The sequence below is a fragment of the Octopus sinensis genome, linkage group LG26 (genome assembly GCF_006345805.1).
Source record: "Octopus sinensis linkage group LG26, ASM634580v1, whole genome shotgun sequence".
Taxonomy (NCBI): Eukaryota; Metazoa; Mollusca; class Cephalopoda; order Octopoda; family Octopodidae; genus Octopus; species Octopus sinensis.
This window is the reverse complement of record NC_043022.1, coordinates 10,602,233-10,621,680: the sequence shown is the minus strand read 5'-3', so window position 1 is coordinate 10,621,680 and position 19,448 is coordinate 10,602,233. Positions and strand designations below refer to the sequence as shown.

The 19,448-nt window shown below is 39.0% G+C and overlaps 1 long non-coding RNA gene across 1 annotated transcript; it reads left to right on the top strand.

The window, feature by feature from the left end:
• The first annotated feature begins 1,198 nt into the window (after positions 1–1,198).
• Positions 1,199–18,102, top strand: LOC118768057. The gene is made up of 3 exons (XR_005003976.1): positions 1,199–1,208; positions 6,956–6,961; positions 18,018–18,102. It is a non-coding gene; the product is annotated as an uncharacterized LOC118768057 (long non-coding RNA).
• The last annotated feature ends 1,346 nt before the right edge of the window (positions 18,103–19,448 follow it).

Genomic DNA, 19,448 nt, shown 5'->3' with positions numbered 1-19,448 from the left:
TCTCGCAGACTTTGACATATTTTCTGTTATTTTGTTCTAAACCGGTTGTCTTTGATGAGTTTTCCGAGGAGTATGGAGATGACTTCCTGGAAAGTTGCGAGGAAGGGGAGGGGGCTTTCTGGAAAGTTCCGAGGAAGGGGAGGACTTCCTGGAAAGTTCCAAGAAATGGAAGAAGGGGGACTTCCTGTTCTGAGAAGGGGCAGACTTCCTGGAAAGTTCTGTTTTTCATTTCTTCTGGCGTGCAGTTTTTGAAAATTTATGGGTACAAATGTACAAATTGAAATGCGAAAGAACAAAATAATAAATGGCTTTATGAATGAAAGTTTGGTAATTGTGTTTATTTCCACCACGCAACACTTATTATTGCAAACATGTTTGAACTAACCTATACTATACACACATACAAATACATTCATATATATATAGTTTGAAGTGGCGTACAGATTTTATATGTTAAAAAGAAGGAGGTTGTCGGAATTTGGGATTATTATTTATTTAGCACTTTCATCTTGTTTCAAAGATTCTTCAAGAATATTTATATATATCAAGACCTTTCGCAATTATACTGTGCTTGTGTCAAGCCAAGTGAGCCCATAGTCATGGCCAATGCCGGTGTCAGGTCAATGGTACCCATGCTGGTGGAACATAAAAAACACCCACTGCACTCTCGGAGTGGTTGGCATTAGGAAGTGCATCCAGCCGTAGAGACCTTGCCAAATCAAATTGGAACCTGGTGCAGCTCCCTGGCTTACAGTTTTCAGTCAAACCATTTAACCCATGCCAGGTTGGAGAGCAGACATTAAATGATGACAATGATGATGATGATATATATATCATCATCATCATCATCGTTTAATGTCTGCTTTCTATGCTAGCATGGGTTGGATGATTTGACTGAGGACTGGCAAACCAGATGGCTGCACCAGGCTCCAATCTGATCTGGCAGAGTTTCTACAGCTTGATGCACTTCCTAACACCAACCACTTTGAGAGGTTAGTGGGTGCTTTTATGTGCTACTGGCACGAGGACCAGTCAGGTGGTACTGGCAACAGCTACGCTCAAATGGTGTTTTTTACGTGCCACCTGCACAGGAGCCAGTCTAGCAGCACTGGCAACGATGATATATATATATATATATATATATATATATATATTTATGCGCCCTTATCAAGCCTAGCTAGGTTCATGGGCCGGTTTTCCTGGTTTCTGTGGCCAGTCCATCGCAGCGTTACTCAAGAAACATGAAGAAAGCATGAGAGAAAGTTGGGGCAAAAGTGTACAACAGGGGTCGCCACCACCACCCCACGTCAGAGCCTCGTGGAGCATTTTAGGTGTTTTCGCTCAATAAATATACACAATGCCTGGTCTGGGAATCGAAACTGTGATCCTCCAGCTGCAAGTCCACTGGGCCATTGTGCCTCCACATATAAATATACATATATATATATAAAGTTAATCCAAACATGAAAACATAAAGAGAGAAGACAACAATGCGAGGACGTGGAACAAGTATAATGTTATTGGATGCTCAGGAAAGGAAAGAAAGAAGGAGGATTTAATGTTCCGAGCGGAGCTCTTCGTCAGAAACATAGAAAAAGGAAAGATCCAAGGAAGGGAAGACAGAGGAAAAAAATCGCCAACGGTACACACGCAGTCACATTTTGAATGTGTGCAATATATATATATATATATATTACACATACTCACATACAGATAGGTAGGTAGACAGATGGATTAGACAAGAAGCAGATGGGTAGGTAGATGAGATATTTTTGAAGAGATAAATAGTGGCATCTTTATCATTAATTCCAGTTTTTTATAAATAAGTTTACAAACTCTTCTCCATGCTCATGTTTTACATCAGCATGGTCTCTATGGGTTAATTTAACTTTTCTAACATCAACCACTTTCACAGTGGTATTGCATGAATTTTATAGTGGCATCACTATATGTGTATGTGCCTGTATATATGTGTATACGTATGTATGTGCATGGGTGTGTACGTGTGTGTGTGTGTGTAAAATTATATCCAGTGATTTCACTCTTATCCAACATCTGTAACATATTTTCAAACTGCATAAAATGTCACTCCAGTCATAAATGCTATCTGGATTCAAATGCATTCCAGCTGTGGCCATCCCACATTTTTAATTTTTTAATTTTCTTTCACTTAGTCTGTCTCGGATTACGGTAGCCAATATGTCACTCATGCCTACTTATTTTTTAAAAAATGGCATGTCACTTGAGGAAGATTCGGTAGATATTTCTAGTAGGTCTTCCACGTTCACAGGGGTGATTTATAACACTGCGCAGTATCTTCTTACAGCAAACTAGATAGGCCATTGAAAATGAAGTGTCGAGATGATGGATGAAACATTGCTGCTACCACCACCACCAATGCAGCCGCCACCGCCACCACCACCACTCAATACATATCCTAGTCCATACCCTAAAATGGCCACACTTCATCACTGATTAAAATGAAGTTGCTCACTGTCCCACTCCAGCATCCCACAGACTGCTGCCTCATCTCGGCCTTTTCTATCTATCTACAGTGGTCACTGCTCCTCAGAGCTGGCCAGACTCATACACCTTCCACACAAGCACTCTCAATTCCTTTGTCTCTCTCTCTCTCTTCACCCACACTGTGCAGTCCTCTTCCCTAAGGCTCTGCACTGATGACTACAACCAATCCTTCCACACCAAAATATCAACCTTGTAGAAATCCTCCCTCCTTTGTACACGTTTTCCCAGCCCATCAAACGTGATGACAGCATCAATCAAAGACATTCATCATCCTCTGCCTCCAGCCACAGTGGATGTGGCTGACAAGACCACTACAAGACAGGCAGAGCCTGTGGCACTGAGAGCGCTGGTTTCCCTATAATTTTAGACTTACTAGGTATACCTAGACAAGTATGCCCTGGGGAATCTGGTTCCTCATAACTTTTTCAAAAAGTGGTTATCTTTTTTCAATGAAATTTTCTTCAAATATCTTTCAGATGGTGTAAAATACGATTATATGGAAATTTGTGATGTGAAAATGATATTCTGGGGTTGGCGATGGAAAGAAGCTTCTGAAAATTTATGAGTGGGCTTTGTTTCCTCATAACTTTTTCAAAAAGTGGTTATCTTTTTTCAATTAAATTTTCTTCAAATACCTTTCAGATGGTGTAAAATATGATTATATGGAAATTTATGACGTCATCATCATCATCATCGTCGTTTAACGTCTGCTTTCCATGCTAGCAAGGGTTGGACGGTTCAACTGGGGTCTGGGAAGCCAGAAGGCTGCACCAGGCTCCAGTCTGATCTGGCAGTGTTTCTACAGCTGGATGCCTTTATTAACGCCAACCACTCCGTGAGTGTAGTGGGTGCTTGTTACATGCCACCGGCACAGGTGCCAGACGAGGCTGGCAACGGCTACGATCGGATGGTGCTTTGTGAAAATGATATTTTGGGGTTAGCGATGGAAAGAAGTTTCTGAAAATTTTGAGTGGGCTTTGTTTCCTCATAACTTTTTCAAAAAGTGGTTATCTTTTTTTAATGAAATTTCCTACAAATAACTTTCAGATGATGTAGATACCAATCATATTGAAATCTAGTGTGAAAAAGAAAGTTGTACGGTGCACACATATACATACCTATGCACATCACATGTTTCAGTCATTTGACTGTGGCCATGCTGGAGCACCACCTTTAGTTGAGCAAATCGACCCCACGACTTATTCTTTGTAAGCCTAGTACTTATTCTATCAGTCTCTTTTGCCGAACCGCTAAGTTACGGGGACGTAAACACACCACCATCGGTTGTCAACCAATTTTGGGGGGGACAAACACGTACATATACGATGGGCTTCTTTCAGTTTCCGTCTACCAAATCCACTCACAAGTCTTTGGTGGGCCTGAGGCTATAGTAGAAGACACTTACCCAAGGTGCCACGCAGTGGGACTGAACCTGGAACCATGCAGTTCCTACGCCTATATATATTCACAAAATGAAACTTGAAATTTTGAAAATTTGTGAAGTATGTCAGTATTTATGTGTATGTATCCACCATTTGTTTTTTTGTCACATTAGGTTCCTATATAATTATAACCTACACCATTTGAAAGGTATTTTTAGAAAATTTCATTCAGAAATATCCATTTTTCTGAAAGTCAGGAGGGCACACTTGTGTAGTTATGCTGACTTATCCTGTCACTTTTATTCTAGAGCTTCTACTTACTTTCTCTCTCTCCCTCTTCTATTCCTAGCCTTTCTCCTTCCCCTTTATCCACTTCCCCCTTCTTTTCTCTGTTGCTGCTGTCACGTGACCCGCAGCCAGTTTGTCTTTTCCTTCCTTTCTTAGACTGGTCCCTTAGCTGACCATAGACTGGTCTCTTAGCTGACCATAGACTGGTCCCTTAGCTGACCATAGACTGGTCCCTTAGCTGACCATAGACTGGTCCCTTAGCTGACAATAGACAGGTCCCTTAGCTGACCAGTCATAAATTTTGTCTCTCCGTTCTCCATCATTCAAAACATTTTCTAAACATCACCCACTGTCCTTGTCCACTGTCCCCGTCCACTGTCCTAGATCACACTCTGTGTCCATTTGCTTGTTTTCTTTCATTTTGTTTGCTCTTGTCCCTAATTCTATGCAAGAAAACTTTTTTGTGGGCACCGCCAATTATGAAGCATTCGGTCTCATTGTTAAAGGTACAAAACTGAAAAGTACCATTGGTCGATAACTGATGAAGAATCATGGACTTTCTGTTTATTTTTTTTTACATTCAGTATCTGTTATGTTGTTTGTTCATACATTTTTCTCATTCATCAAGTAATGGAACACAACACACACTGAATTTATATATATCTTAATATATAAAATCCATTTGGTCTGTCTGTTTGTGCACTTATAACTCGAGTATTGTTCATCGGATTGCGCTGAAATTTTAAACATGGATACATGAGAGAGCGGAGTGTTCCGAAAAAAGATTTTCAAAATTGTTAGTTTCAAAGTGAGAATCGTTATTTTTGTAATCTTTAATGTCCTGTTTGTTCTGCCATTAAAACAACCAGTTGCTCAGACAACCGGCACATGCCATTTCAGTAGCAACAAAGGGAGTACAGGATGACACTCAACCAAAACCGTCGCTACGCCGTATCTCTTCTTTCCTCTCTCTGTAACAATTAAATTTACACATGTAACAATTAAATTAATTTAACAATTAAGAAAAAAAAAATTTAGGGTTAGGGTTAGTTACAGGATGTTGTCTCAGTTTTAGACTCAGCAAATGATTTTAGCTCAAAAGAGAGCATAGGATTGGTTAAAATTCGAAAAATTAAACTACGTTAAACAAACAAATTACAATTTTCTCAAGAAAGCCAAGAGAAAAAAATGTTTTATTTTGACACATTCTACCAGTATACGAAGTTTTAAAGTGTTTAGTTAACTAGAAATTGTCTGCCGTTCAAAAGGGAAAGATCCCAGTTTCTTACTTAAACTACATAATAGGCAGAATTGTCGGATTAAGACAGTAGGGTGCTTTGAGGGAGATTTGGCTGCTATTTCTACCAGGTCTAGCTACCATGTAGAGGTCTGCCTCATTGATATTATATATTCCTTATGCTTTCCAAAACTGAGTTACAGATTTTGACGTATACGGTATCAAAAAATTCAGTACTATTTTGGCTACAAATTAAACTTAATTTTCATTCACATGTTTGCATTTCAAAAATTTAACATAATATTTCAAGTTTGTGTTGATCTCACTGTCCTGGGAAGGTCTGCAAAGGTCATAGCCACATCCCCGACCACCATACCAGTCCTTACGCTTCACTCACAAAAAAAAAAAAAGAAATAAGAAAAACAAAAACAAAATCAACAAAAAAACAGTGGTATGATAAGAATCATTAACTTGCCAGCTCGTTACCTAAGGAAGTTCAGTGGCGGACCACACAAAACGGCTACTTTATTATAAACGTGTATATTATGTTTAAGGAAGGGACGGCCAATTTGGCTACTGCAGAGGGCGGTTAACACACCCATACTACGCTTCTGGCTGCATCGAATCACCTCAGGTGATGGAAGACTAAATTAACTCTGCGAATTGGACATTATGGAATATATGAAACAGAGTGGAAGATGCTTTTTTTTAAAGAGGTTTTGATTAACCTTTTCATTACCAACACGGCCAAAACCGGCTCTGTAGTACAAATGTCTTGTTTTCATAAGTTTTGCATTAAAATATACCACCAAACCTTAGTCGCAATTTACGTTCCTAACACTACTTTAATGATAACTAAGTTATTTTACTAAATTATTTGTTATATTTAAAATAATAGAAAGAAACACAGAGCATCTCAAATTATATACAGTAACGAAAGCAATTAATTAACTCTGAGGTTCTGTGCTTGTGCAAAGATTGCGAATTCCAAGCAGTCAGCAATGGAAGGGAGGCAACTCTTTAAATCAAAGTTTACTCGTCAATGGATTTGTCTTTAGAGTCTCTCGTTGATTTCAATGGTTTCATATTGTTGTTCGAGGCGGCGAGCTGGCAGAAACATTGGCATGTCGGGCGAAATGCTTAGCAGTATTTTGTCTGCCGTTATGTTCTCAGTTCAAATTCCGCCGAGGTCGACTTTGCCTTTCATCCTTTCGGGGTCGATAAATTAAGTACCAGTTACGCACTGGGGTCGATGTAATCGACTTAATCCGTTTGTCTGTCCTTGTTTGTCCTCTTGTGGGTAATAAAGAAATAGGTATTTCGTCTGTCTTTACGTTCTGAGTTCAAATTCCGCCGAGGTCGACTTTGTCTTTCATTCTTTCAGGGTCGATAAATTAAGTACCAGTTGTGTACTGGGGTCGATCTAATCGACTGTCCCCCTCCTCATAAATTTCGGGCCTTGTGCCTAGAGTAGAAAAGAATATTGTTGTTCGATCAACTAAAACACTCATTTCAGTTATAGTTATAAGTTAGCAGCCCCACCAACTTTTTTTGCACTACAGACCGAGGGATTACACGAAGTGCATAATATATAATCCTGATTATTACACATATAATGCAAAAATAGTCTTCAAACTGCGATAGATAATAGAAATATAATTTTAACATTTATTTTTCTGTGCGACTCGTTACTGGTCCGTGGCCCGTTGGTTAGGGACCCCTGCTGTAAGTGGCTGAGTAGTTTGTTACGCAGAAAAAAAACAACTTAAGTTTCAAAACGAGAGGATTCGCATCGTATAGTTCACATACAGTCCTCTGCTTGTTTACAAGTAACATCTTCCTTCGTGGCTGCCTGCCAGTTCCCTTCTCTCTTCGAATCCCCTCGTTTAACCATGGGGCTTGCCTGAGAGTTTGATATTCAATAGATAACATTAACAACAACATTAAAATGATGAATAATAAAGAACGATTGATTAAGATAGTTTTACTTACATAAAGATTGAGTAAAGTATCGGTCACTCTCCTACGGGTTTATATGGTCAAGCCTGTCACAGTTGAGGCGTCCGGTGTTCTTGACCCCTGGACCATATCACTAACAATAACTCTGAGCACCTTTTCAAACTCCACCCGTCTAACACCCGTGGGCATATTTATAAAGTCAGTAAACAGCACAGCTCCCATGACTTCCGGGAACATTTTTTCACGTTGAGAGTTGCTGAAGCATGGAACAAACTGCTGGCATCAGTTGTTAGTTGTTGGAGCACTGCATCCTTCAAAACTTCCATGCTTCCTGAGATTTGCCAACACTGCACCTGATTTTCTCCCCTCCATACACACACAAGTATGTATCTGACTCATACACTGTTCACTTTCCAGACATTTGTACATTACTGCATATGCTTTATACGCACTTTTTGACAAGTTGTGGTGCACCTGAGCACTGTATACAATAATTTCATTATTATTATTATATCTCTGCTCGCAGCTATCGGGGCGGAGATTGCTGTCCACGAGTGTGAACCTGTATGTCAGAGTGGCTGTTACAGCGCATCTCCCACGCTATCCTCCGGGACAACGCTTTTCCCGTTTTGTCTGCTGGGGCCATGAGAAACGTTTTAATAGAAACTAATTCCTAACGAGTTTTATTGGCAAGTCATCATTCACTCCGAATTTAATTACAAGGAAACAAAGAAAAAGAGAAAAAACGGAGGGGAATTGAGCAGCAGAAGACGGGCATGTCCCAGAACAAATGGCGTTCAGCCACGTCCTGCGGACATGACCGTGGTGGCGGCATTACGACACTCGCTGCACCAGCTACCTCACTTTGCGGGGATCGTTTTACAAACGGGCCAGTTATGATTTTGTAGAGGAAATCAGCAATACGGGGTTCGAGAACACTTGAGGTCTCGACGGTGACGGGCACAAACTGATAGCGGCTGATCAGGTTCCTATGTTTATTTAATTTTCTCTCGTTTGCGTTACGGGCGGCGATACCCGGGTTTGCAGCCGATACAGCAAGGTTGGTGCCGGAGAACATGGATACACGTAGCGCCACAGATTAAGGATCTGAGCGAAGGTAAATGCACACCCGGTGTTTAGGATTAGAGTCAAGGTTTAGGGTTAGTGTTAGGGTTTAGGTTACGCCGAAAACGGGTGTTGTGATTATTCTTTACCTCCGCCGAGGGATCTGACCCATCGTAAGGGAAGAGGGTTATTTTAAGATACACATCGATAACTTAATGCAATTATCTCACATTCCACAGATATTTGCATCCTTAATGTAAATAACTCAGACAGAATCGGTATAGTACTTTGTATGTGCGATACTACTGTCTCTCTTGACCTAATGTAACATTCCATGTGACAGAATGGTTGGAGGGTCGGAAGAATAATTTACAGTTGGCTCTTTATGTTCTGAGCACAAATCCCACCAAGGTCAAAGTTACTTTTCATTTTTCCATGGTCTAGCATTGGGGTTGATGGTATCGATTAATTCTCTCTTCTCAAAATTGCCGTCCTTGAGCTTAAATTAGAAATAATTATACTCAAAGTAGCCGAGTTTTCCAGATACTTCCACTGTTAACATTATTTTATACTCAGACTGAATCAACTTGACACTAAGCTGAGTGTTTCAATTGCTGGTATAGTCCTTGTTTTACAGTAAAAGTGGACGAATATTCCGCTAATACTTGCACCTTTAACATAATCCCCAGTCAGAATAACTCTGGGTGTGTAATATCGCTGTTCCCTTTGATTTAGATGCAGTTTCTCTGTCTAAATGACGAGCTTTTGCAGTTTCCAATTTCGTTGACAAGTTTTGGGCCAACTCTCTGCTCTGTATTTAGGACTTTAGAAATTAGAGTTCTGTAAAACTTCTCCCAGACGGATCCCTCGGTCGCATTTTCATTTCTGACTCCGAGTCAGTTCACTTTAATGGCTTATACGTTTTAGACAAGCCTGTAAATTATCTAAGCACGACCTGCCTCCCAAATGTCTTATTTTTTTCAGCGGAATTACGCCAGAGAAACTCATGCAGATACGAAACAAAACAATTCGTCCGATGTCCCAAACTGTCGTCTCAACTTCCGATCCACATATTTTCTATATTTTATGTGTGGACGTCTTGATCATGACCAAACATCTTTGACTTATGTCCTGTCCCTTCGCTTCTTTTATTACCTTTGTCCCCCTTAATTTTTATTTATCACCAAACTGAACAATTTCCACCAAAGTCATGTAATTGTTTAACAAGACTGGAAGGTATCAATCGAAGTCTGAGTTAATTTAGTCATTCATCACCTCTGAAGGGATTTGATACACTCAATAACGTAGCCTGGATTTTGACCGCCCTGTACTGTGGCCAAAATGGCCCACCATTCCTTAAACGACTTCCCTTCATCTAAACACGACTTTATTATACAGTGCTGGATGTGAATAACAGAAACTAGGGGGTATGTTAAAGTTCAAAGGGTTCGAGTTCGGAAAGTGGAAGTTTATAATACTATAAAACACTTACACCTCTCTAAGAGTCGAAAATCAGAGGTTAACGCTGTACTCCATCCATCTCTGTCTCATAATCTTACAACGATTATGAGCCACGAGTGGACTACAACATTTTTAGTTCTAAACAAGCAGAAGTCAATTTAAAGTACGACAAAAGCAAACAGAAATCGATATAATTCATATTAAATCGAACTTTGCATGCCATCGTTTTCTTTTTTTTTTATTTATCTTCATTTTCCAGACGAGACGGAATTGTGGATCAACTTCTCTTCAAGACACCAAGATACTAGCGATCGGTTTATGGTATTCACAGGCAATCTGCGGCCCGCGGGATTTTTTGAATGGCACGCCTGTTGAAAAATTACTTTAAATGCTTTCAGTAGCGCGGCCTCGCCTGATGATGAACGATCTCGAAAAAGGGTCTCCGTACCTGGTTTAGGATATCAATATTTCTAGACAAGTTTCCCCTGCCTCAAAGGGTAAAAAAAATATTCACTTAAAAAATGTAAACGAAAAACAAATAGAAATAAGAAAAAACATACCGTTTTAGTTAAAAAAGGTGTTGCTGGAAAGACTGTTATCATGAGATGAAAGCTTTTCGCGTTCTCCTCTTTGTCCCATTATGCTTTTCTTCTATTAAAAATATTCTTTTCTTCATTTCAAACAACTGAAATGACCCTTTTATAGATGCTGCTTTCAAAATATTAATTTTGTTTTTCACACATTCACTTACGTAAGACATCTCCATTAAAGTCATCTAATTTTGATGTCGCATGGACGGGCGGGAGAAGGTGTTACGAAGTTTGGGAATATTAATTTTGGGGGGAAAAGCCCCAACTTTCTTTTTACAAATTATGTGCATTACAAGTGTTTCAGAAATGACAAAAATTACCGAAATAAAAAAAATCATTTGAATTGTGACAACTATTCCAAAGTCACGATGGTGTTTCGTGGTAAGCGATGGTGGTGAGGTTTAAGCCGTTTGAAAGACATGGATTTTTTATTTATTAATTTATTGAAATTTTAATGTGCATTACATGTGTTTTAGGATAAGTGATATTATCAAACAATGACTGAAAAAAATACAAGAAATTCCACAGAAAAGAGAATATGATTCTATGATAACAAAAGTAAATTAGAAAAGTAAAAATTTGCTCTTTATCAACCATGAGTTATTCCCCCTGTCCGGCTCAATTTCTGATTGAAAATCAGACGACAAGGATTTTATTTTATCCATCCATTATCCATTAATTTGACCTCAAGCAATAATTTTAGACTGTATAAAGACGGGACTCCAAGGGGATCTTTTTGGTTTGAACGGCAGTTTTTTCTAGCGGTGTCATATGAAATTGTCACCCATAATTATGACCCTAGTATCGATCTATTGCATTTCAATCTGTTTTAAGATTAGGGTTAGTGAGGGGAAGGGTATCTTTTTTTTTCACAAATGTAAATAAACCCAATCTGTTTCTCAAACGAGGGATATTTTCATACGGAACAGAAAGTTTTAACCCCAATAGACGTCATTGATTGGTTGAAACTGCAGAAATTGAAGAAAAAAACAAAAAGTATCTTACAAACTATAGAATTTTCTCAATAAAGCCAAGAGAAAAAGATGTTTTATAAACACATTCTACCAGTATACGAAGTTTAAAAGTTTTAGTTTCGTGGAAATTATTTTTAAAAACTGCCGTTCAAACCGAAAAGATCCCTCCAAGGATTTTATTTAATCCATAACCATTAACTTAAGGATTTATATGTGTGTCTTTGCGTCTGTGTTTGTTCCCCACCACCGCTTAGTGTTGGTGTGTTTACATCCCTGTTACCCTAGCTGTTCAGCAAGAGAGATTGATAGAATAAGTACCAGGCTTTAAAAAAAAGTAGTGGGGTTGAGTCATTCGACTAAAAATTCTTCAAGGAGGTGCTTCAGCATGGCTGCAGCCTGAAAACTGAAACACGTAAAAAGTAAAACATAAAGTAAAAGTATCCAATTGGATCCCTAGGCATTCATTTGAGGACTGCAAACAGTAAATTTAGGCTGAATAAGGACGGGAAAGACTACAGCGATCTTGTTTAGTGCCTAAGCATTACTTGAAAACTGGGGTCTTTTCGGTTTGAACTGCAGTTTTTAACATAATTTCTAGGTAACTAAAAAATTTTAAACTTCGTATACTTGTTAAAAACTGCCGTTCAAACCGAAAAGATCCGAAAACTGTCAACGGAGTAATTTTAGAGTGTATAACAATGGGAAAACACAGAATGTGTTAATGAAACGCAGTGTTGGAAATAGTTTAGAGAAGAACATGTGAGGTGTGTTCCCCTACTTTTCAGCTCATGATGAGAGGGGATTGATGTCACTACCTTCTCACCCGCAGCCTCACGGGTATTGCAGCACCATGAGTTCCTAAAACTGATGATCAAGTGCGTATCTGTTTATACAATAAAGAACACTCGATCAATCACTTTGTAAAAGTGTAAGACAAGAGATGAAAACTGCTATAAAAACCACTTGGTGCTATTTTGATGTCTGATCTACAACTTCAAGAGCAATTACTTTAGGTTAGCTTTTAGTTTCTTTACATTGTCAAACTCGCAGCTGCCAAATTTGTGTTAAAGGCGGCGAGCTGGCAGAAACGTTAGCACACCAGGCGAAATGCTCAGCGGCATTTCGTCTGCCGTTACGTTCTGAGTTCAAATTCCGCCGAGGTTGACTTTACCTTTCATCCTTTCGCTTATCTCCCTTGGTGTTTGGAGCTATTTTCTTTTTTTGCTTGTTTTTCTTGCTTTCTTTATTTTACCTTTATTTATTTATTATTTCTTTCATTTTATGTTTTATCATTTTTTAGTTTTTCTTAATTGTTCTTTTGTTCTTTTCTTTGTTTTTTTTTAGTGAGATGGTTGTAATGAAAATGAAAAGGAAAAAAATGATGAGAAGAGAGGACAAGAAGACCGGTGCCAATATCAAAAAATAATCTGTGATAGAAAGAATAAGTGGATTATATCAGATCCAGATAAAACATTTTAATGTTTAAGAACAATAATAAAGATTATCACATGTTTAAAGAAACCAGCAAACAACCAGGGTGTATATCAATGTAAATACATACAGAACCCATACATATACAAATACACAACTAAGCACGTCTGAATAATAATAATACAGCCACAGGATATATATTTTTCACTATATGTTGTGTGAAGGCACATGGCTTTGTGGTTTGGGTATTCGGCTCACGATCATAAGGTAGTGAGTTTAATTTCCAGCAATGCATTGTATCCTTGGGCAAGACATTTTATTTCACATTACTCCAGTTCACTCAGCTGACAAAAATGAGTTGTACCTGTATTTCAAAGGGCCAACCTTATTGCATTCTGTGTCACGCTGGTCCTCCCTCAGAATTACGTTATGGGTACATGTGTCTGTGGAGTGCTCAGCCACTTGCATGTTAATATCATGAGCAGGCTGTTCCATTGATTGGATCAACTGGAATCCTCGTTGTCATAACCGACAGAGTACCAGTGCCACTATGTGCCACAATGTATTGTATGTAAAGAGTGTTTGCAGAATATAATTGTCTGAATATGCACAGAGGATTTCCACCATCATAGTGCTAACACTGTTTTTGTATTTAGCTTGCAAGATTCTCAACATGAATTCATGTGCTAAAACAAATCTTGTGTCTTGGGAGGGTCATTATGCCAATAATAATAATAAACACACACACTGGTTCAATATCACTTCTTTATTGTTAATTCATTGGTTTAATATCTAACCAACTAACTAACTGATCATTTATTTAATGTGCTGCTTAACCTATCATTTGGTTGTTTGTTAGGCAAAGCTCTCTCATCACTGGTATGGGTTGGACAGTTTGACAGGAGCTGGCCAGCTGCAGATCTGCCCAGGCTCCAATTCTCTGTTTTGGCATTGTTTCTACAGCTGGATGCCCTTCCTAGTGCCCACCACTTTAGAATGTAATGGGTACCTTTTACATGGCACCAGCACGAGTGTTTTCATGTGGGACCAGCATGAATGCTCTTCTTCATGGCACTAGCATGCGTGCCTCTTTATGAGGCACTAGCATGCATGCCTTCTATATGGCACTGGCACAAGTTCCTTTTATGTGGCACTGGCATAGGTGCCACTTACATGACACTAGCATGAATGCTTCTTATGTGGCACACACACACAGGGTTTTTTTACGTGGCACTGAAACGGGTTCTGTTTTTTTGCCATTAAAATGCTCACGTGCACCAGAAAGGTACTTTACTTCATCAACCCTGGAAAAGATGAACTGCACCATTAACCTTGGTGAGATTTGAAATCAGGACATTGACGGGTACTGCAACTAATGCTGGTAAAGTTAACCCTGCTAGGATTTGAACTTTGAATGTAAGCAGGGTCTTCAACTGATACTATACTCTTTACTCTTTTACTTGTTTCAGTCACTTGACTGCGGCCATGCTGGAGCACTGCCTTTCATCGAGCAAATCGACCCCAGGACTTATTCTTTGTAAGACTAGTACTTATTCTATCGGTCTCTTTTGCCGAACCGCTAAGTTACAGGGATGTAAACACACCAGCATCAGTTGTCAAGCGATGTTGAGGGGACAAACACAGACACACAAACATATACACACACATACATACATACATATATATATATATATATATATATATATTATATATATATATATATATATATATATATATATATATATATATATATATACATATATATACATATATACAACAGGCTTCTTTCAGCTTCCATCTACTAAATCCACTCACAAAGCTTTGGTCGGACTGAGGCTATAGTAGAAGACACTTGCCTAAGGTACCACACAGTGGGACTGAACCCAGAACCATGTGGTTGATAAGCAAGCTACTTACCACACATCCACTCCTACGCCTTTAATAATTTTGATTTCAAATTTTGGCACAAGGCCAGCAATTTCGGGCGAGGGGATAAGTCAATTACATTGACCCCATTTTTCTACTGATATTTATTTTACCAACCTGAATGGATGAAAAATAAAGTCAACCTTAGCACTAATGTAGCTAGAGTGTGTACCACCCAGGGCAGCCCTTCCGTTTGCCACACCCGGACCCCACAAAAAAAAACACATATTGTCTACAGCAGACCCCCAAAGTACTGCCTATTTAAAAGTACTGCCTGGGGTAGAAAAGAATAATTTTACCATCTTTTTCACACATGCACACATACATACACACATACCTATTCTAGGTACATGACAAATAACACATTGTACTCTTAAAAAGATAATTTTTCTTGAAGGGCTTGCTGAAACAAATCTGCAGAAAAAAGATGTGTAGGTGTTAAAAACAACAAGAAACGAGAAAATAACACTGAGCGTTCATGCTTGACATTCCGTTGATGAGAAGCTGATGTTGCGGGGGGGGGGGCTTATATCCCCCCCCCCGTCCATCATTGTTCCAAACAAAGTGAGCGTCTTCCTCAAGTGATGATGTGCAGTAGGGGTAGATGTGTAGGTGGAGGCATCTGCATGTGTGTGTGTGTGTGTGTTTGTAGGGGTGGTAGTGTAACTATTTGTGCACATATGTGTTTGTGAGTGTCCCTGTTTGTGTGTATATGGGTATTTCTTTGTGTGTACGTATGTGTGTGAACCTATGTTTATGTATAAGTATATATATATATACTTTATTTAAAGCAGCAGAAAATTCAACAAAACCTGTTACTCTGAGTTTCCCGTTGCCGTTAACTCTCCGATGAACGGCAACGGGAAACTCAGAGTAACAGGTTTTGTTGAATTTTCTGCTGCTTTAAATAAAGCATATTACTCTACCACTGGTATTTGAGTACTCTTTTTTCCACCTTGTTTCACATTTATGTGTTTACTTCGGTATATATATATATATATATAGATATAAATATAGATATATATATATAGATATGTGTATCATCATCATCATCATCGTTTAACATCCGCTTTCCATGCTAGCATGGGTTGGACGGTTCAACTGGGGTCTGGCAAGCCCGAAGGCTGCACCAGGCCAGTCAGACCTGGCAGTGTTTCTACAGCTGGATGCCCTTCCTAACGCCAACCACTCCGAGAGTGTAGTGGGTGATTTTATGTGCCACCGACACAGGTGCCAGACAAGGCTGGCAGACGGCCACGCTTGGATGATGTTTTTTTTTTATGTGCCACTGACACAGGTGCCAGACGAGGCTGGCAGACGGCCACGCTCGGATGGTGTTTTCTTATGTGTCACCGACACAGGTGCCAGACGAGGCTGGCGAACGGCCATGCTCGGATGGTGTTTGTAACGTGCCCTCAGCACGGATCCCAGTCGTTGCGGTACTGGCTACGGTCATGTTCGGATGGTTTTCTTATGTGCCACCGGCACTGGTACCACAAGGATACAAATTCCATTGATGTTCATCTATTTTGATTTGGTTCGATTTGATTTGATTTGATTCGATTCTCACTTGCCTCAACTGATAGATAGTTAGATAGATAGATAGATAGATAGATAGAAATTTATACATATTGAAATATATATATAATATATATATTTCTTTGAAGGTACTTATTTGTGCATATACATTTGTGTTTGTGTGTGTCTGTGGAGGTAGGATTGGGCTGACTGTGTATATATGTGTGCATTTCTTTGAGTGTTTGCTTGCATGTATATGTATACATATTGGTGTGTATGTGTCTACATGTAAGTGTGTTTGTATGCATGTTTATGAGTGCATGTCTGCCTGTATGCATTGCATCAATGCACATATTTCTTTATATATGCCCATTTATGCATATCTATGTATGTCTGTGTGCGTGTGTGATCATATGTATATATAAGTATATGTATATAAGTATATGCATGTATGTGTGTGTGTATATTTTTTGCAAACACATGTGTCTGTGTCCATGCACATGTATACACACACACACACACACATATATATATATATATATATATACATGTGTGTGTATATGTATATATATATATATATACATACATATGTACATATATGCACATATATATATATATATATATATATATATACACATATATATATATGACTGTAAGTATGTCTTCCAAATAAATGAATGACAAAACAGAACAGATTGTAGTTTAGTAAAAGATTAAGATTTACTGCAACTGTAATTCAAGCTGCTGAACCTATTGATTAGTCCAACCATCTTTTGTGGGATTCAGCACTTTCTCTTCTTTGCAAATCTTATCTTATTGTTATTTTATTATTTAGAAAGAAAAAGAAGGGAAAAGTACTCATTTTTTTGGTTTTTGTTGTTTTTGCTTCTTGCTGTTTTTATTATTCTTGATATTGTATACATCCAAATTAATACTGATCAAACAGACACATGATCAAAAGCGTCCGATCCAACCTTAAAAACCATGCCAAAGCAGTCATTGGAGCCTGATGCAGTCCTTGGACACACTGGATCCTGTTAAATTGGTGTCAGTACAGCCAAGCGCCTCCTCCAGAAAACATGGAAAATTGCAAATCAATTACTCTTTTGGTTTTAAGAAGTTTTAAAAATTTGTGAGCATGACAATTTCGCTGGTACTCCCAGTCTGAACAGGGTGCCTAAGTGATTCTCATTGAATTGTCAGTACCATATGAGACCTGCATTGAAGAGCAGCACATCTTTAAGATGATGAGCTGGCAAAGCAGCTAGGGAGTGGTGGTTGCCACTGTACTGTGAAACCAGCTGAGGTTGGATCATGAGGATTCATGGCCATATCAAACTGTGAGCAACTCAGGCAGTTGGATATTAAAGGCTGCTGAAGGACTGCCACAATTAAATGCTTGTCTGATGTGGCTGAAATGGGCTCAGTGTGGATATGGGCAAAGAGGAATGACCAATGGACCTAGTTATGGATTCCATTGGTTATTTACAGGAATAGAAGGAAGAAGAGAACTCATTCCTCTGTTGGTCAGAGCGGCCTGAGACACAGACCTGGGAATAAAAGAATGACCTGGGTTCAAATCCCTCTGGAGACAAGATTTTAGAAGGCAACTGGAGGACACCTAGAAGTCATGACCTGGGTGGGCCCAGCTCCCAAACAGTGTCAGGTATAAGGGCCAAAACACTTATCAGATGAGAGTTCTTCCTCTGAAGATCTTTCCTGTTGCGTGCTCACCTTGTGGCGAGTTTCTGTCATTATATATATATATACATATACATATATATATATACATACATACATATACATATACATATACACACACACATATATATATATATACACACACATATATATATATGTATGTATGTATATATACACATATACACATATACATAAACATATACAGCCATGCAGGAGTGGCTGTGTGGTAAGTAGCTTGCTAACCAACCACATGGTTCTGGGTTCAGTCCCTCTGCGTGGCACCTTGGGCAAGTGTCTTCTACTATAGCCTCAGGCCAACCAAAGTCTTGTGAGTGGATTTGGTAGAGGGAAAGAAATCCGTCGTATATATATATATATGTATATGTTTGTGTGTTTGTCCCCCCACCATCGCTTGGCAACCGGTGTAGGTGTGTTTACATCCCCGTAACTTAGTGGTTCGGCACAAGAGACCGATAGAATAAGTACTAGGCTTACAAAGAATAATGTGTAGATTACATCAATGGAACAGCTGAGCTACTGGGAGAGATTGAAAAAGATATGACTCTACTCCTTGGAGCAAAGGTAGGAGAGGTATATATTGATATATGTATGGAAGATCTTGGAGAGGTTGGCACCAAACTTTGGCATCAAGAGTTATACTAATCACCGAACTAGATGTTACTGCATAGTTCCAAAAGTCCCAGCTATCCTGTCTAGAGGTAAGACCGTGTACTGCAGTAGCTCGGAATTCAAGGTCCCACAACTATTTAATGCCTTGCCAAAACATCTGAGGAATCTCTATGCAATAGGGGTCAATGTTTTCAAGAAACAACTCGATCCCCCGATGTCCAAGATCCCAGATGAACCTATATCATGGCAAAATACTCAAAAGAGGGTAGCTGTGTCAAACTCCGTCCTTCACTAAAAGCATAGAAATGGCCTCTGAAAAGGTGATTACATTGGCAGTGCTCCAGCATAGCCAGAGCCTTTGGGATGAAATATATAAAGGAAATAAAGAAAATAAACACACACACACAAATATTATTTAAATTTACATTATTTAAATTTGACAGATATTTGTCCTCATTTTGTTTATTGTTAATACAACATTTCGGCTGATATACCCTCCAGCCTTCATCAGGTGGCTTCTCATTCCCAAGGTATTTTTCGATATTATTTTTATTATTATAAGATGTGGCTTCTCATTCCCAAGGTATTTTTCGATATTATTTTTATTATTATAAGATGTACCCAGTGTAAGCTATGGACACATAAGAGGTGCAGCAATGTCAAAGGTAGGCTAACTGGGAAGATAGTTTTTGTATGTGGCAGATGCTCAGGAGCATTGACCTCCGAAAATCTGCAGAAAACAACTTCCGTCACTTTCCGG